Raw genomic sequence first — 23,052 nt, forward strand, 5'->3', positions numbered from 1 at the left:
CATGATTCACCTAAGTAGCGGACTTCACGTGAAGAAAGGGTATAAAACCTTGGAACACTGCCCGGCACACCTTTGAAGCCGACGGACAGATGGGAGATAACATCATCCGATCCTGAAAATCCTTCCAGAAAATGGCAGACTCTACACATCGAGCTCCCACTTCGGTGGAATGCCTTGTCATTGGCTTCCTCGTCTGTTATGCCATTTAAATCGTCATTAAAGAAAGCTAAGTTATTTCTCCTGTGTGATTTCTTACCGCCATATCACTAAGGGAGGGGTATTGCCTTTTAATATTATATCTATATAGTTTTGGGTTACTTAATACGGTGCAATTAAAAAAGAACTTATTCCAACCAGGGAGCTAGCGCCTCCTGCTGGAAAACAGTCCTCACTTCCCACTTCCAAGTTGTAGGTCAGAGGAACGACTCATTTTGCTAGTGTTCATTTTACACTAACCTCCTACCAAGAGCCAATACCAAATTAAAATTCAAAATTGACTTTTTTATTAGATTTTAGAGTTACTAGGTCTTTCCTGATGTTTTAAGGTAGTGGTGATGGCCAAATATATCTTCATTGCAGTTATAGCACGATGGAAGAAGCCAGCATGTCCACAGCATTTAACATACTGCAAGACAAAAAAATAGCAGCTCCACTGACCAATGAGGAGAGACCGCCTACCAATCAAAATATCAGATTACGATCACATGATTTAAATGCTGCGACTGCATGATTTAAATGACAGGTACTGTTGATTCATGAAAAAAACAACATTGTGTACGTGAAGCTGAGGAAAAATGAAATCTAGGGATCGTTAATTATAGGGGCGGCATCATTTTCTCAATTTGTCGAAAACTTGAAAAATATGACATACACGGTTTTTCCATAGTTGGTGAGACTTGTTCCAAAGCAGACTGATGTCTGCTCGATTCTATAAGTTACCTTGGACAAAAGCAAATGCTAAGCAAATAAATGTAAATAGTTTAAGTATATATTTATTTTCATTTTGTTTTTGATTTTAAGCAGTCCTCTTTTTTCTTAATCCATATGGAGAGTTTTTCCATGTACAGTTAGTCAAGCACATGTTGGCTTCTCTTTCCGTCCATTCTTCTCCTCATTTTTTTCCTTGTTCAATTCTTCTCATTCCTCTGTTTATTGGGCCAATTTCAAGCAGGACAGCAGCAGGCCTGGATATCGAATGGAGCGCTGGGAGTCCCTCAGAAGCCGTGCCCCTGCCCATGAATCTTTCCTGTCTTCAGTTGTCACTTGGGGAGGGCAGCTGAAGGTCTTACCTGGCTAACAAGCTCGAGTTCACTTGTAATTGTAAGGCTTTCAGCCCCCTGACCTTTAAAGTGAGTTGTCATTTCTTATCTTACGCTGCACTTGGTCCCAATGGAATGTCTTTCTGGATTTTCTTCTGGTGCGCATGGCATACTGGGCTGCAGACCACTCGAAGCTTAAAAGCAATCCCCTGTTAAAACAAGTAAAGGGTAGTAAAAGAAACAGAACTGGGGCCAATTTAGTAGGCAGAGGGTGACATGAAGGACTCCTTGGCTCATCCGTGGAATGGCATGACAGGATATTGAAGGTGAGTCCGCATTGAGAGTGAAGCAAAGTGGCACTAAGCCTGTTTGACAGGATTCATTTGTGGATTCATGTGCAGGGAGTGCACTTTAGGCGACATGCAGGATGGAAAACTGTCTCTTTTGGGAGAAGATGAGTGTAGAGCTAAAAGGAAAGGGGGTCTGTGGAAGTGTCTGTGTGCCAAGAGAAATAAAGGCACTGCAATGGGAACTCATAATGGGGATCAGGAGTGGCTATTGGACGTGTAAATAATAGACTTTTTCAATATATACGAGCCAGAATAACCACTCTCAAGGTAAAATTGAATCAGTTTATAAATCAGTACTTGAGGTCACACAGAAAGCTTTGTCTTTTGAGAGGAATACTTCCCCCCAAAATCACATTTTTACATAACGTATATACTCGAGTAGAAGTCGGGTCTTGAAACCTGAAAAATCGATCAAAAAACTCAGGCCCCGACTTATACGCCCGTTCAAAAATGCAACGCTTAATTTTTTCTTTTTACATCTTCTTGCTTCCTTCAATCTCGCACCAGTTTCTCAGACACGTCGAATTTTGTTACAGCAGCGCAGTTACCAATTTTTCGCTACTTCAATGACTTTTCATTTAAAACCAACTTCATATTTTCTTCTGCTCAAATGCTCCATCGTAGATAAGGGATACTCTTACGATAAAGGTGTATGAGCGTGGGAAATAAAAAAAAAACACAAATCAGTGCCAACGTCGCTTCGGAATCATTCGGGTATTACCGTGTGGTCACGAAGGCACAATACATAGAAAAAAAAGGCCATGTGCTGCATGGTTAGTCCCTCAGGTGGGCGTTAGCATGTCATAATCTCTTGAACCAATAGCGTGAGTTTTCCACCTTTGACTTATACGACCGCCATCATAAAATACCGGAAATTATACGGTAAAATCAAGCCATATATTCAATCGCTTTTCAATTTTACCTTTTCGTCAATATCGCATTAAATTTTGATTCCGTGTTTGGAATTACATCGTGACAACGCAACACATAACTGCCCGTGAGTGAATATCATTTCTTTCACGAATTATACGATCTACAAGTCTTCAACTTAAAGTTTAAATCCAAGCAATATATTCGATCTCTTTTCACTGTTCCGTTATTTCACCGAGTAATAATTTCCGTTTGTTTGCACTAATGCAATCTTTACTATCATTTTTTTGAGACTTTCGAATTTTCGCACTTCCATTATCTCTAACCTGCTCTGCATGTGTACTGCACCAATGTTTTTGGAATCTTTTAATTCTTGTGGATATGCCTCTTAATTGGGAGGAAACACTACCTTTCCCTGATGGCAACACGAATTAGACGATCTACAAGTCTCCAACTTAAAGTTTAAATCCAAACAATATATTCGATCTCTTTTCACTGTTCCGTTATTTCACCGAGTAATAATTTCCGTTTGTTTGCACTAATGCGATCTTTACTATCATTTTTTTTGAGACTTTCGAATTTTCGTACTTCCATTATCTCTAACCTTCTCTTCATGTGTACCGCACCAACGTTTTTGGAATCTTTAAATTCTTGTGGATACGCCTCTTAATTGGGAGGAAACACTACTTTTCCCTGATGACAACACGAATTAGACGATCTACAAGTCTCCGATTTAAAGTTTAAATCCGAACCATATATTCGATTTCTTTTCGCTGTTTCGTTATTTCACTGAGTAATAATTTCCATTTGTTTGCGGTAATGCGATCTTTACAATCCTTTTTTCGAGACTTTTGAATTTTCGTTCTTCCATTATCTCTAACCTTCTCTGCATGTGTATTGCGCTAACATTTTTGAATTCTTTATGACGTTCTACTTTGTCATCTACTCTTTGTCTTTTATTTCCGGCCCCAGGGTGTGGTCAAATCTCTTGGCACAAAGACTCGTCTTGCGGGACGTGAAAGTGTCTCTCTGAGAAAGTCACGTCTTGTCTACTTCCAACCTTCCAAGATTTTTTTTTTATAACAGAGAGATATGGACACGTCAAGATTTGATGTACATTTATGCAGTATCTTTAATGCACATGTAACTGAAAAAGAAACATGAAAATTGCAATAATGTATTCAGTGAAAAGCGAACAGATATGACATCAACTCACTTCATAAACAGGAAATGCAAATCACATGGGATTGCCTTTATAATGTAAGAATCACAAGTGGTAGGGCTAACTGCTGCAGGGAGAAAAGGAGAAGGGAATGTTAGTGACAGCACCCCCCTGTCCCCCAGGCGGAATATTACATACCTTGATCAAGCCCATGAGGAGATCCTGTGATGCACATGCGTGACACTTGTGTTGAATGCAATTGATTTAATGGGTGATTTTTAATGCATTGAACGAAGGACAATCCAAAGTGCTCCCAACGACGTACATACTACTCTGTCGACAAACTGAGAACTGAGTCCTGCTTAAAATATGTGACTTAAAATGAGGACTGCTTAAAATGTTGGGCTGCCCCGGGAAATACGGGACATCTGGTAGTCCTAACCATTATTGTCAATGGCAGGGATTTATAAATCACCTCACTAGTCCTGCAGTTGGACGTGTTGGGAGAAAACATGGCCATCATTTTAGTCAGGTAAAATAATTTAAATGGGGAGGGTTGTTGCCAGGAAAGGCATCCGGCCATAAAAATCAGGCCAAAACCTCTATTGGAGAAGTCTTGTCAACAAAAACTAGCAACCCCCACATAAAATTGGAGATGGCTACAGGAGGAGAAGAAGATGAAGAAGAAGATGAAGAAGACACTCAATTGTTGTTTGTTTGGTCTGTAGTCACTAATTAAAGAGTGTAATAAGAAAGCTTGGAGTCACAAAAAGGTTTTGGGATGACCACCTCGTTTACTTGGAAAAAAAATGGCAAAAAAATAAACACGTCTTTACACACTCGAGTCCAAAACAAAACTAACAGGTTGAAAAGCTGTTCTATAAATATGGCTGAATGGCAGAAGAGGTGGAGTCAGGGGGGCCGGAACAGGAACTGACGTGATTCTGACATCATCAACTAGTGCTGAAAGTGACGTCAACATCAACAGGGGCTGGACTGGTAGTGATGTCATCAAGAGGGTGGTTCTTCTGCTGGTCTGCAGAGGGACAAAAGGAGAAAGGATTAGGTGACAGCGCCAACCACTGGTCAGTCTGAGAAACAGCAGTATTTGAGCCTGGAAACCATCTCCTGTGCACACTTCAGGCTCTTAACATAATCTCATGCACCTTTTGACAATAAATGGCTACAGAATGTTGTTAACAAAACAAAAAAAAAAAAGAAAAACACTTAAATGATCCTCAACTTAATGAGCCAAAAAATCAATGAGGGAGATCTGAGGGAATGTGTTCTTGTGTTCCTTTCACAGGAGAAGACAGGCCATGCCTACGTAGCGGTCTGGGTCTCAGCAAAAAATAAATAAATAAATCAAAAGAAATATAATAATATGTTAGTGCAAAATTTAAAACATGATAACCACAGGTGTGAGCTTGTGATTCATGATCCTCCAAGCAGGAAGTTCTAATGCAACCAGACAGGCTAAATAATGTTCAGAAGTAAGACCTAAAAATAACGCGCAAATAAAAAGGGTTGCAGTGGGAGCTGTCACTTAAGTGGACAGAAAATGCAGCTGCGCCATGGACAACATAAAGCAATATCTACTGGAAAAAAATATAGGGCATGCTTAGATACGGAGTAAATATAATTACACTTTCATCATATCAGTGACGGCCTGCAGCCTGACTTATTAAAGAAAAACCGAGGCCTGATGGAAATGCACTCCATGCTGAGTGACGCCCTTTCTTATATTATATTATATTATATTATATTATATTATATTATATTATATTATATTATATTATATTATATTATATTATATTATATTATCCTGCGGTGGGTTGGCACCCTGCCCAGGATTGGTTCCTGCCTTGTGCCCTGTGTTGGCTGGAATTGGCTCCAGAAGACCCCCGTGACCCTGTGTTCGGATTCAGCGGGTTGGGAAATGGATGGATGGATATTATATTATATTATATTATATTATATTATATTATATTATATTATATTATATTATATTATATTATATTATATTATATTATATTATATTATATTATATTATATTATAGTACTAGTTGTGTGTGGTCTTCAGGACAAAAAAACAACCCAAATTCTTCCTAGCAGTTTTACTTTATTTGTGAACTTGGAGAGGGGTCGGCTAATTTCTAAAGAATTAGCCAGGGTAGAGGATGGGGAACCGTATTTGCTGCTACACAGCCGATACCATACCTTAGCTGTATCGCTGACCAATGAGTCCTGTTAATCTTTGCTTTGGAAAATACCTCGAGATAGGCAATGTTTTTAGTGAAAACTTCAAGCCTTGCCCTCCGTTGCTTAGGTGTTTCACTTGCACGTTGTTTAGCCGCCGCGTTTGTTTCGTTTCCACTTTGTGTCTTTTCATTTGTGTCATTAGCACGACGTCGTTGTTGTTTTGCGGCGCAGTTTGCTGCACGCAGGCGTCTGGTAGTGAAAAGTGAGGTGCATACAAGTGCCAAAAAAATGTAAAAGTGCATGAATGCGCCATCTAGTGGCTGTGGTTGAGCGTGAGCTGAGTGGACTGCTCTATACACACACACACACACACACACGCACGCACGCACACACACACACACACACACACAGGTCTTTCATTTATATTATAATATTATATTTATTACACAATATTATATTATACTAGCCATCCCCTATAGTATTAATGAAACTGGACATTGAGGAGGCTCCCTTCTCCTGACGTCACTCTTCGGATTAGTGTGAACATATCGCTCCTGCAAGCGAACTATGATTCTTAACGCAATGAGAGAAGTTGCGAAATCAACCAGAATGTTCAAGCAAATTATAGAACAAAAAAGATCCAAATCCATTAAGTAGTTCTCTCGTTTGCTAACTAAGCGGAGTTAAGGTTACGCCCCGAGGCAGACATGTGAGTGAGGAGGGAAACCCCGCACACCCATCCATTCCAACCACCGCAGCCCAATGAGTCTTTCTTGGATTCGCACTAATAAATCGGTACTGCAAGTGAACTGTGATACATAACGCAATGAGAGAAGTCGCAAAAACAACCGGAAAGTTCAAGCAAATTAAAATCCGTTAAGTAGTTCTCTCGAGAAAAGCGGACAGACATACAAACGGGTCTACAAAACGATAAGAAATTTTTCACTTGAGCCACGTAATTTCTAAAACCGTTTCTTAGCGAGCACCTATGGGCCAAGGGTAACCTACATTCCAAATTTCAAGTCCCAAGTCCTCATAGTTCGGGAGATTTCGTGATAAATGAGTCAGTGATATTTGGCTTTTGTATATTTAGATTACAGAGGGGGGAGGTGGGGAGGGGGAGTTATTACAAAATGGAACGAACCTTAACAAAACTGATCATGTCGTTTCTCAATGGAGTCTCCGCCCTTCTCAATGCACTTGCGCCACCTGCCTGGAAGTGCCTGGACTCCAGCAGAATGAAAGGTTTTGTCTTGTCCTCGCCATCACTCGTGCACCGCTATCTTCATGTTGTCATCTGTCTTGAATCGACGACCACGATGTTTTTTTAGTGGCCCAAAAAATGTTAAAATCACACGGTGCCAAATCTGGTAAATAAGGAGGATGTGGCAATACCTCAAACTTCAGTTTCTCCAGACAAGCTTTGGTGGTCCTAGCAGTGTGTCATTGTCTTGCAGCAAAATGACTCCTTGAGACAGCAGTCCCCACCGCTTGGATTGAATAGCAGGTTTCATATTGGTCTCCAGCAAGTCACAGTAAGTTGCACTAGTGACTGTAGTACCCCTCGGCATGTAGTGTTCGACAATAACTAGGGTGTATGAGTGGTGATGAGGACAAGAAAAAACCTTATATTCTGTTGGAATCCGGGCACTGCCAGGAAGGTGGCGCAAGTGCACTGAGAAGGGTGGGGACTCCATTGAAAAATGACAGCATCAGTTTTGTAAAGGTTCAATTCCGTTTCCTGATAAATCCCATTTTCAAACTTTAGCTTGACTCCCCCTCATATATTATATTATATTATATCATATCTTATATATACAGTAAATGTCTACGCCTGGAAGTGTGTGTGTCTATCTGTCCAGCCTGTAAGTGCAAGGCTACAACATGAAGCTCAAAGAGCTGGCAAGGAGGCCCCAAGTTGACGAGTTGGAAGAAGAAAGAAGTCCGAGGCTACAGCATAAAGCTGAAAGAAAGCGACTCTGTCGCCCAAGTGAAACCGCAGAGGAAAGACAAACGAGAGAGAAACTCACTTAGCTGCTGATAGACAAGGGGGGCCGAAACTGTCGACTCTGCATTTCAGCTTTTTTTCTGATGATTTCAATAGTTTCTAGGAGCCCAGGCTTTATACAGCACTTACAGAGCTAGTTATATTATATTATATTATATTATATTATATTATATTATATTATATTATATTATCCATCCATCCATTTTCCAACCCGCTGAATCCGAACACAGGGTCACGGGGGTCTCCTGGAGCCAATCCCAGCCAACACAGGGCACAAGGCAGGAACCAATCCCGGGCAGGGTGCCAATCCACCGCAGATATTATATTATATTATATTATATTATATTATATTATATTATATTATATTATATTATATTATATTATATTATATTATATTATATTATATTATTCTATCTGTGGTGGGCTGGCGCCCTGCCCGGGGTTTGTTTCCTGCCTTGCACCCTGTGTTGGCTGGGATTGGCTCCAGCAGACCCCTGTGACCCTGTAGTTAATATATAGTGGGTTGGATAATGGATGGATGGATATTATATTATATTATACAAGTAACAGTGGACTGCACAATAACGTGCAGTGAATACACTTGACTTGAGGATTCCTACTTTTCGTCCTCTTTCTCTGTACGCTTATCATTCGTTTGCTCAGAGGTTGATGTGCTTGCTGCTTTCTGAGCAGCTCTTCTTTTCTGCCCCCTTAGCGGCCCGCTTCTTCTCTTCTTTCGTCGGCATCTTTTCTCATTAAAAAGTCAGTGTTTGTGTTGCAATTACTTAGTACGTTTTCCTTAATTTTTCACTTAATTCTTCATTCTGCCTCAAGAATGATTTAAGATATGAAGAGGTAGGGAAGTGACAGCAAAGGTGGTAGGGATGAGAACGGCGCCCATACACATGCACCGCACAGCCACCCTGCTGCCCGCTGCCGAGAGTTGATTTTACAATAAAATAAAATAAAAATAAAAAGAGGAATAAAGTTGGAGGTCAATCATCACCCCAAAAGCATATAGAAGACGTCAAGTAGTATATGTGTACCAAATTTCAGGTCAATAGGTCAAACAGTTTGCAAGCCACAGGTGATTTAAAATCCTGGACAGACAAATGAACAGCCAGTGTATTATATTATATTATATTATATTATATTATATTATATTATATTATATTATATTATATTATATTATATTATATTGTTAATTGAGATACCCCATATTTTAAATTCAGAATCCAAGGATGTCAGACCCTGTCCTGGCTGCAGCAAGACAAGGCAAGAATGAGCCTCGTATGTGTCAGCAGTCCTTCCCATGGCACTGTCCCACTTACCCGAACTCAGCAGATCCAGGTGACAGTAGCACCATATGTCCAGTTCATCGGAGCAGGGGAAAGACCAGGCCGCCTAAAGAAACACCAAGAGCAACATCAAGAGATGAGAGCAGACTTGGAAAGGAAGTAGCAGTTCCCCATAGTCGTTCAAAAATCTCGAAGACCAGATGCGGTCATTTGGTCAGAGCAGACAAGGAAGATCAACCTGATTGAATAAACTGTCCTGTGGGGTATGATGAGCCAGGATTGGGCCCAGAAGTTGATTGACAGCATGCCAAGGACGGATTGCAGAGGTCTTGAAAAAAAAAGAAGGGTCAACACTGCAAATATGGACTCTTTGCATAAACTTCATGTCATTGTGAATAAAAGCCTTTGAAACTTCTGAAATGCTTGTAATTCTACTTCAGTGTACCCAGTGGCGTAGCTAGGGGCGGGTGGAGGGGGCGGTCCGCCCCGGGCAGTACATTTTTGAGGGCGGCATTATTGGCCAAAAGGCTCAGAACACTTCACGTGTAAGCAGCAGGGTTCGGAAAAATATCACTCATGAATGAAAAAAAAATCAAATTCTCTGATTTTCATCCACAAATGCTTCAAAAATCATTTTCAGACGGTCCTTCTGTGACAGCATCAGACACGGCAGTTGATATTTATGAGGCAATAACAAAAATAAACAGAAACATTGCACTGATAATAATTTCTAGGAAGATAAACAATCTAATTCACAATGTATAATTTCATTTCGTTAACAATCTGAATGCGTTCTTGCTCATCCCCACCTACAGTGCATCCGGAAAGTATTCACAGCACATCACTTTTTCCACATTTTCTTATGTTACAGCCTTATTCCAAAATGGATTAAATTCATTTTTTTCCTCAGAATTCTACACACAACACCCCATAATGACAACGTGAAAAAAGTTTACTTGAGGTTTTTGCAAATTTATTAAAAATAAAAAAACTGAGAAATCCCATGTACATAAGTATTCACAGCCTTTGCTCAATACTTTGTCGATGCACCTTTGGTAGCAATTCCAGCCTCAAGTCTTGTTGAATATGATGCCACAAGCTTGGCACACCTATCCTTGGCCAGTTTCGCCCATTCCTCTTTGCAGCACCTCTCAAGCTCCATCAGGTTGGATGGGAAGCGTCGGTGCACAGCCATTTTAAGATCTCTCCAGAGATGTTCAATCGGATTCAAGTCTGGGCTCTGGCTGGGCCACTCAAGGACATTCACAGAGTTGTCCTGAAGCCACTCCTTTGATATCTTGGCTGTGTGCTTAGGGTCGTTGTCCTGCTGAAAGATGAACCGTCGCCCCAGTACGAGGTCAAGAGCGCTCTGGAGCAGGTTTTCATCCAGGATGTCTCTGTACATTGCTGCAGTCATCTTTCCCTTTATCCTGACTAGTCTCCCAGTCCCTGCCGCTAAAAAACATCCCCACAGCATGATGCTGCCACCACCATGCTTCACTGTAGGGATGGTATTGGCCTGGTGATGAGCGGTGCCTGGTTTCCTCCAAACGTGACACCTGGCATTCACACCAAAGAGTTCAATCTTTGTCTCATCAGACCAGAGAATTTTCTTTTTCATGGTCTGAGAGTCCTTCAGGTGCCTTTTGGCAAACTCCAGGCGGGCTGCCATGTGCCTTTTACTAAGGAGTGGCTTCCGTCTGGCCACTCTGCCATACAGGCCTGATTGGTGGATTGCTGCAGAGATGGTTGTCCTTCTGGAAAGTTCTCCTCTCTCCACAGAGGACCTCTGGAGCTCTGACAGAGTGACCATCGGGTTCTTGGTCACCTCCCTGACTAAGGCCCTTCTCCCCCGATCGCTCAGTTTAGATGGCCGGCCAGCTCTAGGAAGAGTCCCGGTGGTTTCGAACTTCTTCCACTTACGGATGATGGAGGCCACTGTGCTCATTGGGACCTTCAAAGCAGCAGAAATTTTTCTGTAACCTTCCCCAGATTTGTGCCTCGAGACAATCCTATCTCGGAGGTCTACAGACAATTCCTTTGACTTCATGCTTGGTTTGTGCTCTGACATGAACTGTCAACTGTGGGACCTTATATAGACAGGTGTGTGCCTTTCCAAATCATGTCCAGTCAACTGAATTTACCACAGGTGGACTCCAATGAAGCTGCAGAAACATCTCAAGGATGATCAGGGGAAACAGGATGCACCTGAGCTCAATTTTGAGCTTCATGGCAAAGGCTGTGAATACTTATGTACATGTGCTTTCTCAATTTTTTTATTTTTAATAGATTTGCAAAAATCTCAAGTAAACTTTTTGCACGTTGTCATTATGGGGTGTTGTGTGTAGAATTCTGAGGAAAAAAATGAATTTAATCCATTTTGGAATAAGGCTGTAACACAACAAAACATGGAAAAAGTGATGCGCTGTGAATACTTTCCAGATGCACTGTATTTGCACAGAGTACAGTGACATATTAAACTTATGCTTATTACAGGTGTGTCATGTGGACCTGAACTGACGCTCCTCACTTGCATTTGCCTGACTGTATGCCTGGTCCTGCTGTCACGTGATTGGCTGGCTAGATAATTTCATGGAAGAGCAGGTGTATAGGTGGGCCTATTCATATGCCCAGTGAGTATACACAGTATAATTTGAGTCCCCTCCTGACTTTGAAGTCCAATTTGGACATTCAGATGGATTCTAACCGGGGTGGGGCGGTGAGTTAACCTTTCTTTGGCAGGCCCTCAGGACAAAGCAGTGGCCTGCAGACAACGTCGAGGGTCACTCCGGCTGGGAACGAGATGAAACGACTTTTGAATATTCATGATTCACGTGGCGTTGAGTTGCGATTAGCCAGCTTGGCGGCTGAGCAGCTTTTAGTGCAAATTAAACAAAGCAGGGCCTCTTCCTTTCTGCTGGGCACCTTCATTTGTTCTGGCAGCTAAATGTACGCAAGCATTTTATAGCAGGCGGCAAAAGTGCATTAGAGCGATGGGAGGCTCTGATGCGGCAGCCATATCGTCTAATCCGCATGAGGCCTGCATACAAGACAGAGTCAATCAAGGCAGCATGAGCCTTAATTGTTCCGGGGTTCAGGCAAGTAATTAAAATGATGAATCATCTGGAACTGACAATCCATAGACATGCGTGACAATGGCAGAACATCTGCTTTGCACGCGACTCCTCTGGCCCGAGACAGCAAAGGAGATATCATTGTCCACCTGCAAAAGACAAAACCCATAAAGTAATTAGGGAGGCAAGGTTGGATGTCACACTAATTTGTGCCACTCTCCATACATTTGTGTTTTCGGGGTATAAAGCGCCGCAGCCTGGAGGGCGCAACTTCTGTTTGTTTACTCGCGCAGACACATGCAGTCGCCTTACCAGATGTGCCACCTCTGGGTCCAAAGATGACATGCAAATCAAAGCATTCGTTACACTGTCCTGCCGCCATCTGTGTGAGCTTTTATGGAGCAGATTGGACTGTTCTGTTTGAGGAGAATAAAACCTGAAGACTAATTATGGGATAGCAGCCGCCCAGAGAAATGCAATCCTCACACAAAGCAGAAAGTCACGGCCACAATGGAGAAGATGATCTACGGTGGCTAGAAAAAAACTATTGGAGCCCTTTAGAATGATCTGTTTTTATTTTTTGCATTAACTGAATATAAGATGTGGCCTGATCTTCACCGTATTCACAAGACAGACACAAGGCTGAGGGACTGTGTGTCAGAAATGGTGGTCTGTAATACTGGAGCATCTCTGAGAACTGTCCTGCCACTCTCCTGTTTTTCCCCACATTTTATCTGGGATTGGTTTGGGATTCCCTAACTTTTCCAAGGCTTTTAACAACATTCTGCTTCATCGACTGGGGAAAAAGCTGAAAGCTTCAATTCTTGATGTTCTTACAATTTCCTGGATCGTGGACTACCTGACCAACAGACAGCAGCATTTTGTGAGGCTGAAGGCCTGTGTGTCTGAAATGGTGGTCTGTAATAATGGAGCATCTCAGGTTCAACTGTCCTGTTTCTTTTCCTCTTCACTCCTCTACACAACAGACGTCCAGCACAATACCAGTGCTTGACACCTACAGAAGTTCTCAGATGATTTGTCCATCACAGGCTGCATTAATAATGGAGATGAGTCACAGTACGGGAAGGTTGTGGAGGAATTCATCTTGCGGTGCAGGAACAACAACCTTCAACTCAACATCAGTAAGACAAAAGAACTGGTGGTGGACTTCTGACATGCCAAGGAGCCTCTGAGACCAGACACCATCCAGGGAGAGGACATGGAAGTGGTGCAAAGCTACAAGGACCTGGGGGTTCACATGAACAACAATCAGGACTGGTCTGACCACACCATGGTGCTGGACAAGAAGTAGGGTCAGAGAAAACTGGACTTGTAAAAGAGACTCCGGTCTTAGGATGTGTGCAGCAAGCTGCTGGAAAAGTTCTACCAGTCCATAGTAGACATTGTGGTGTTCAAAGCTGTGGTCTCCTGGGGAAGCAACCTGAGCTCAAAAGAAGCACAATGTCTGAATAAACTTATCAGGAAAGCCTATGCAATCACAGGGCTAACTCTGGACTCACTGGAAGCTATTGTGAAAAATTGGATACCATCCATCCTCTCCAGGAGGACATGAATTGGAGCACTTTTTCCGATAGACTCAACACACCATAGTGTGCTAAGAAGCACCTTCTGCCCACTGCTATCAGGTGTGGCCTGTAGGGGAGCAGACTAGCTCCTCAAACCTGATGCACACAGACATGAGGCACAAGTCCAACACAACACAGGCTTTAATTCAGCTGTGGGAAACTCTTCCCAAGACTTCTCTGCAGTGTCTGCAGCCTCCCCTTCATAAACAGAGGTGGTCCTCTGTTCCAACAATTCCTCCAAGCCTTTAGCTCTTTCTCCGGGGTTCTTTTTCACCTCACTAACCATTCTATGCCATTTTTAGGGTTTTGTGCCACCAGTGTGGATCCGCTGGTACCTGTGTCACTTTCTTACAGTCCTGAAGTGCACACTTGATTAGAAATGGCTTCAGTTTCCCATAGAGAGACAAGCACGTGCAGGCCTCAGTGCCGCCTGTCAGCCATGCCATAAGTGAGATTCACTCCGTGTACCCGAGGAAGCAGCGTCCGTTATGGATAGGGCTGCTTTGATCTTGTTTATCATTATTATCCCCCATGAAATTGGAGAGACTGTATTGATGTGCCATGCGGCTCAAACGACTACATTGGAGCATTCATCAGCCGCACTGAGAGCTGTGCCTTTGGCACCTTCCTGTTTACCTACTAATGAGGTGCCACACTTAAAACTCTGTCAGGGATTTTTGGGGTGGGATGGCAGACATGATAAGATTTTGGAAAACTGCACAGCATCAGCAGATTTTAGTCATAAGGTACCATGTTCATAAAATATGCAAATGGAGATTGAAAATGTAAGCCTTATTGGTATCTGAGCAATAATCATAAACTTTAATGCATTCGCATGAAGGAATATTTTAAACAACTTGGTGAATAATACTGCTGAATTTTCTTTTTTTTTAATATATAATCAGGTTTAACTGATAGGCCGGTGCCTTTATCATGGTAAATTTCTACATTGTGAAATAAAGCTGCCCAGATAGACTCAGCCCACCAGAACCCCATGAATTAAAGTGGGTCTGAAAGTGGATGTAATGATACTGGTATGATCGTCATCTTAGGTGAAAATGGGTTCCATAATGATTCTGAGTTTTTGACTGTTATTAGTTATTTGAAACCATTATGGAAGTTCTAAATGTGGACTTTTTCACTTGATTATATTCATCACTAGAAAACACGTAGACCTCTGGTCCTTGCAAGATGAAAGCTGCAGCCCCAGTACTTCACGAGTACCAGCAAGTCGGTGCGCCGGATGTGCCTGACACAAAGCAGAAGACATGGATATCATTCTTCTTCTTTATATCACATAATTGTTTGTGCAGTTTCCTTCAGGTTCAGCAGATGTCTCTGCTCTTCTTTTTGTTTCTACCAGGTCACCTTCTTTATCAGTATACTTATGCAGCTTACTGTTAGAAAGAAGGGAGCCCCAATAACTTGGTGGAGGGAGTTGCTGGCCACGTTTTTTGCTTCACAGGAGCATATTACATCATAGATAGATAGATAGATAGATAGATAGATAGATAGATAGATAGATAGATAGATAGATAGATAGATAGATAGATAGATAGATAGATAGATAGATACTTTATTAATCCCAAGGGGAAATTCACTTACTCCTGCAGCACCTTACTGATACAAAAAAACAATATTAAATTAAAGATTGATAATAATGCAGGTAAAAACAGACAATAACTTTATATAATGTTAAATGTTAACGTTTACCCCCCCCCTCCCCCCACCCCCGGGTGGAATTGAAGAGTCGCATAGTTTGGGGGAGGAACGATCTCCTCAGTCTGTCAGTGGAGCAGGACAGTGACAGCAGTCTGTCACTGAAGCTGCTCCTCTGTCTGGAGATGATCCTGTTCAGTGGATGCAGTGGATTCTCCATGACTGATAGGAGCCTGCTCAGCGCCCGTCGCTCTGCCACAGATGTCAAACTGTCCAGCTCCATGCCTACAACAGAGCCTGCCTTCCTCACCAGTTTGTCCAGGCATGAGGCGTCTTTCTTCTTTATGCTGCCTCTCCAGCACACCACCGTGTAGAAGAGGGCGCTCGCCGCAACCGTCTGATAGAACATCTGCAGCATCTTATTGCAGATGTTGAAGGACGCCAGCCTTCTAAGGAAGTATAGCCGGCTCTGTCCTTTCTTACACAGACCATCAGTATTGGCAGTCCAGTCTAATTTATCATCCAGCTGCACTCCCAGATATTTATAGGTCTGCACCCTCTGCACACAGTCACCTCTGATGATCACGGGGTCCGTGAGGGGTCTGGGCCTCCTAAAATCCACCACTAGCTCCTTGGTTTTGCTGGTGTTCAGGTGTAGGTGGTGTGAGTCGCACCATTTAACAAAGTCATTGATTAGATTCCTATACTCCTCCTCCTGCCCACTCCTGATGCAGCCCACGATAGCAGTGTCATCAGCGAACTTTTGCACATGGCAGGACTCCGAGTTGTATTGGAAGTCCGATGTATATAGGCTGAACAGGACCGGAGAAAGTACAGTCCCCTGTGGCGCTCCTGTGTTGCTGACCACAATGTCAGACGTGCAGTTCCCAAGATGCACATACTGAGGTCTGTCTTTAAGATAGTCCACGATCCATGCCACCAGGTATGAATCTAAAATGAAATCATAAGCTTTCAATGCAGACCAAGATCAAGGTTCTAGCCCCAGTGGTCCATGATTAATCACAGATGGGCACAAACCTTAACATTTTATATATATATACTGTAGACTAGCTGTGCTACCTGTCTAAGATGGGTTAAAATCTAATTAATCAACGTAGACTGCAGTGTTACTGTCTGCAGTGCACCATCTATTGGAATGTACTTTGTAGTGCATGTAGTAATAAAATGTATGACAATTTCACATTCCAACAGGGGGTGCACCACAAGCTTTTGTAGTAATCAAATGCATTAATACCAATGTTTATGATGCACCCTCAGTTGAAATGACAAATCCAATGCATACAGTATGTCTCTGTTATATGCCATTTGATATGAGATTCGTACAAGCAGTGTTAATGTGTGTGATGTGCTATCTGTTGGAATAATGAATGCAATGCATTTTATTACTAAAGCTGTTTGTGATTGCCATTTGTTAGAATGACAGAGACCGGGCGGACACACAGATAGTCAGACACACAGACAGTCATCCTTTTATTAAAGTGAACTCCAAAGGTGACATCAACTTTTGAAGGGTTTTCTACATATGGGTATGGCTTATTCAAATCGAGATCAACAACATAATGAATAAAGGAGGCCATGAGGGCTGGCAAGGGAGGGAGCAGCATAACACCAACCCCATTACCAAGAAGACAAGCTGAGGATTAGGACTGCTGCATGACAAGTGAACAAAGTGAGGAAAAGTCTAGCAGTTCAAAGATGTGGGGCTGCAGTGACATTTGTGACGTGATATCTATTGAAATTTATTTTGTACAACTGTACATGCAGTAATCAAATCCTTTGCATTTTTTTCATTCCAACAGATGGCACATCACAGAAATTAGCACTGCTATTGAGAATTCTATAGAAAATGATGTATAAACAAGGCATCTGAAGAACTGACATACAGTATAATTTATTAAACTGAAAAATAATTAGAAAAAATATATATGCAAAACAAGAATTATAGAGGGAGTACTCATTTTATTTAAACATTCTGGTGATCTGCTCTCATTAATTCAGCAAAATGGGAGCAGGGATACATCATGTAAACAAATAACTAATTTAATTAACAGCTATAAAGAGGACACGCTGGTCCCCCAGGACCTGATTGTGAGACCCCCATGGTTGTAGCACCGGCCACTTCCTTCTGTGTGACAGTCAACGGGCTCCAATGGGATTAGCACTTTCTCTGTCAGCCATTTCTGTATCCTGTATTTTTTTTCTATTTAAATTTCCTTTATTAGGTTATTGTGTTGATTATATGCACCATCTGCTGGAGCGAAAAATATGTTAAATTTTTATTAGTACACACGATTAATGCCTTAGAAAGGGCGTATCAAGGATGGTGCACATAAGTAAGCAGGTCGCAAGTAACATCGTTGGCATTGGGGACAGCAAAAACGGCAAATTAAATCTGATCTGGTTCAATGTTGTTTAACAACAAAATGTGAAAACCTCCAAGGAGTGAATACTTTTTTTAGACACTGTGTGTATATCTATGTGTTAATATACATATACATATATATATATAGATATATCATCATCATCATCGAGCTCTGTGCGTTGCCACACATTATGAAACGCTGCCATTATTCATGGTTTTTGGTAGTTTGTTTTGCAGCTTCAAGTGACGATCTGAGAAATACCAAATCCGCTCGTATGATGTCACCCTTGCGCATTCGGGGTCTGCCTTGTTTCTTCCGGCTTTCTCTGCATTAGTTGCCATGGTATTCTGCTGTTATCCATCCGCAGTAAGTGGCTCAGCCACTCTGACCGCTTCTGCCTTATCATGACTCTTGCTGCTGGTTGAGCTTTTTATGCGCAACCTCAGTATTCATAAATGTCATTGACCAGTTAATCCCAAGGACTCACTGCAGACATCATTTGTCAAATGCGTCAATTCATTGTTCTATGACTTTTGCGAGTGTTTGTGAGTCACAGCCATAGGTCAGGGTTGAGAGTACAAGTGTGTTATAGAGCCGTATTTTGTGATGGATAGCCATGTCTCAAACTTTCCAGACTTTGCCCATCATGCCAAAGGTGGCAGCGACAGTGGTGGCTCTGGCCAATCCAATCTGGGAGACACTTCTTTTAGTACTGACCCATCGTCTGTCATGTACGAAGTGAGATATTTGTGAATATAATGTGAAAAGGCCGTGCACTCCACGGTTACTCTCTCAGGTAGGCGTTAGCATATCATAATCTCTTGGACCAATAGTGGGAGTTTTCCGCATTCGACTTATATGACCGACATTATAAAATACCGGAAATTATACGGTAAAATCAAGCCCCGACTTATCCGAGGGAGAACTTAAACACAAGTACAGTAGTACCTTGAGATACGAGTTTAATTCATTCTGTGACTGAGCTCATAAGTCAAAATACTCGTACCTCAAATCAATTTTCCCCATTGAAATTAATTGAAATGAAATTAATTTGTGCCAGTCCGCAAATAACCACCCCAATTTTTTGTTAAATGTTTTCAACATAAGAAAATGTATTTATAATGAACAAATATTGTATACAAACAAAATAAAACCTAATACATAAAAGAGAATCTAAAGAAATAAACAGATGTTGGCGGAGCCCATTAGCGTATTGTATTATTTTTTTCTTTCACTTCACTTTTGCTTAACTTAATTTTCTTCTTCACTAGTTTTTTTCGTCACTTTCATTCGCAGGGTGTTTCAATAGAAACCTGTCCAAGGAGCTTTGTTTCTTCCTCCCCTTTAGAATGTTTCTGAAAAGAGTTAGGCAAGTGTCATTTGTAAAAGGGACGCTATATAGCTCCCGACCCGGCACAGACTGAGGCACGTGTAAAACACAAGAGGACTTTTATTTTTCTTCAGCTGGAGGGCACATCTTCCCCGTGAACCCCACAGCCACAACACAGTCCCAAAGCACTTACCGTATATACTAGAATATAAGCCGAGTTTTTCAGCACCCAAAATGTGCTGAAAAACGTCACCCTCGGCTTATATTCTAGTCAGGTCCCGCTGCCCCCCGGTATATGAACAAGCAATTTTATCTTTCGGTTTGTGTGCGGCGATGATTTCCGCACGTGTTCAGTCTCTCCTTGTGCATTCCCCGTGCACAGAGCGAGAGAGAGGCACACGCGCGGACGAGAGAGAGAGACACACACACACGTGCGCATGCGAGAGACAAACACACACACGCGTGTGTGCGCGCGCATGCGAGAGAGAGAGAGCGAGCGAGGGAGAGAGATACCATATTGTTTTTGTTGACCCTCTTCTCCACTTACAGAGCTAGTTTACTGTTTTGCTTTGAAATAAATACTCAAAAACATTTAACCTACTGATGCATCAATTAATGTACGGTAATTTTATTGGTATTTATTTTGATTATTGAAACTTACCAGTAGCTGCTGCATTTCCCACCCTAGGCTTATACTCGAGTCAATAAGTTTTTCCAGTTTTTGTAGGTAAAATTAGGTACCTCGGCTTATATTTGGGTTGGCTTATACTCGAGTACATACGGTAATACCAACAACACAACACAATCCAATCCTTCCTCTGGCACCACCACTCCTCCCAGACAACCTTGTCCTCTTCCTCCCGATTCTGGCTTCTGAGTGGTGGATACTGGCCCTTTTTATAGCCCACCTGGAAGTGCTCCAGGTGCTTGATCACCTGTTGCTAATTGCACATCCGGGCGGGGCTGTAGAGATGTCCAGGTTGGCTCCGGGATCCATGCGTACCCCCTGGCGGCCACCCTACATCCCCACAGGATTGTGGAGAAGTCCATCTCCCATGGAACCCTGCAGGAAACTGAGGCACCACTGTCAGCCAGGGAGGTACTGAAGAGCCCATGACTGCTCCCCCGGAACATATGCAGTTGGGGCGTCCCGGCTGGGTATGGGACCTGGCTGTCTGTCACACATTAAATAGCGCCACTGCACAACCAGTTGCAACTTTTTCAGGGTGTTTCTTTTCAATAAAGTCTGAAACTTTTTCCCACATCGCCAACACTTCCTTTATCTCACTTGAAGAGATAACCTCCTCCGCCTCTGCGATACCCAGTGGCGTAGCGTAGTGGGGGCGGCAGGGGTGGCCTGCCCTGGGCGACACTTTTAGGGGGCGGCAAAATTTCACAATAAATAATAATAATATCTTGTAAAAATTTGAACCATACCTAAATAAGGGGGTGGTTGGAATTTTCCTCCACCCCGGGCGGCTGACACCCACGCTATGCTACTGGCGATACCAATCTCCTGCAGAACCTCCGTATGTTGCTGAGTCTGTAGTTCCGTCAACTCCTCTGTCGTCAGTTCCTCGGAATGTGCGGCGTCAAGCTTTTTGATGGCTCGTATCTCGAATTTTGGCTCGTAACTCAAGGCAAAAAATCGACCTAGTGACGGCTCGTATCTCGTATGTTGAGGCACTCGTATCTCAAGGTACATACGGTAATCAGCTCAAAACCGAGAGATGAAAATTGCAGGTTTCTCAATTCATTTGTGAGGTTCCTCCATGTGAAATGAGCCACCAGTAAAACTTTCACACATAATGGGAACTCCATCACGGAGCGAGTGCTCTGCCTAAAAAATGACATTGATAATCGGTAAAGCCAAAGGCTGCCCCTCCTGCAGACTGCCTCTGTTTGCACCTCTACGTCAAGTGAGAGCTACAAGGCTATTGTTATAATGTAATTTCTATTCTGACATGACATACAACACTGCTGGGGATGTGAACCTCTCTAAACATCTGTCACTTTGGTGCACAGTCCCAACAACTGCTGTAGTAGGCAAGGTCTTCCAATGCTGAAATGTGCTGCTTTTCAAGGACTTGGCAACAATATAAAAATGTCAGTGAGCTTTGTTTCACAGAGGGTGGGCATTTGGTATTCTGTATTCTGAACTCGGGGTCTGCAATGTGAGTTTTGTTCACCTGTTTGCTTCGGGGATGAACACCACTGGTTTATAAAACACATTGCAGCGTGGACTGAAGTGTAAGAACGTACCGAGTATGCACTTGGCCTGGCCGGCTCCACCGGTGGAGTGACTTCCCCGAACCTGAACGTCACGCACAAGGGACAGCAGGACGGTGGCTAAGCAGCCAAACTCCTAATGCAGCCCTTGTGATCCTGCACCATCCTGTGTCCTCCTTCCATTGGTCTTACAATGGACCTAATCAAGGACTTTGTTAAATGGGGGGACTCAAACCACCTACACCTGAACACCAGCAAAACCAAGGAGCTGCTGGTGGATTTTAGGAGGACCAGGCCCCTCATGGACCCCGTGATCATCAGAGGTGACTGTGTGCAGAGGGTGCAGACCAATAAATACCTGGGAGTGCAGCTGGATGATAAATTAGACTGGACTGCCAATACTGATGCTCTGTGCAAGAGAGGACAGAGCCGATTATACTTCATTAGAAGGCTGGCGTCCTTCAACATCTGCAATAAGATGCTGCAGATGTTCTAACAGATGGTTGTGGTGAGCGCCCTCTTCTACATGGTGGTGTGCTGGGGAGGCAGCATAAAGAAGAAGGACATCTCACGCCTGGACAAACTGGTGAGGAAGGCAGGCTCTATTGTAGGCACAGAGCTGGACAGTTTGACATTCGTGGCAGAGTGATGGACACTCAGCAGGCTCCTGTCAATCATGGAGAATCCACTGCATCCACTGAACAGGATCATCTCCAGACAGAGGAGCAGCTTCAGCGACAGACTGCTGTCACCGTCCTGCTCCACTGACAGACTGAGGAGATCGTTCCTATGCGACTCTTCAATTCCACCCACTGGGGTAAACATTAATATTGTTCAAAGTTGTTGTCTGTCTGTATACCTGCATTGTTATCACTCTTTAATTTAATATTGTCTTTATCAGTATGCTGCTGCTGGAGTATGTGAATTTCCCCTTGGGATTAATAAAGTATCTATCTATCTATCACATTGGGAATTTTCATAAATTGTATCTATTATATAGTGACTTTCATATCTATCTATCTATCTACAATCATTTAAATAAACATTTCAAAGGTAACAATTGTCACACACGGGTGCATGGGAGACAACTTAAGGGCTCAGATAACTATTGGGGTTGGCGCTGTCCTCTTATGCTTTCTCTCCCTCTGCAGACCGGCTGACTGACCGCTCCACTGCGGTTCCTGCTTCTCTGGACTCACCCCTTCCTCTCAACCGGCCATTTTGTCAGTTCTGTTATGAGCACCATCTGATTATTCTTCACTTGTCAGATTCAAGTATATGAGCTTATCACGTTGGCAACCCCAACTCTTTATCTGTGTTTTGGTGCTTTACTTACACAATATGCAGTTAAAAGCCTTGGCCACCAGGTCATGATGCCATTAACTCTTTCAGGGCGGATGTCAACTTTTGTCAAACCGCAGGGGTCGAGAGTGGTTTTAGTTCGACTCACTTTGCTCGAATGAAAGTTAGTTTTGTTGGTTTGACCCGAGATTCCCTGCGCTCGAGTGAGTAGTGAAGAGCAAACAATGTCAAAAATGGCATCGCCATCTGATGAGAGAACGAAGCAAATGCACAAAGCAAAATACTCCATTCATGAAGTTTTGCTTTGTTTTTGGACTCTGACTTGTCGAACTCCGATTT

This window comes from Erpetoichthys calabaricus, chromosome 8 (genome assembly GCF_900747795.2).
Source record: "Erpetoichthys calabaricus chromosome 8, fErpCal1.3, whole genome shotgun sequence".
Lineage (NCBI taxonomy): Eukaryota > Metazoa > Chordata > Cladistia > Polypteriformes > Polypteridae > Erpetoichthys > Erpetoichthys calabaricus.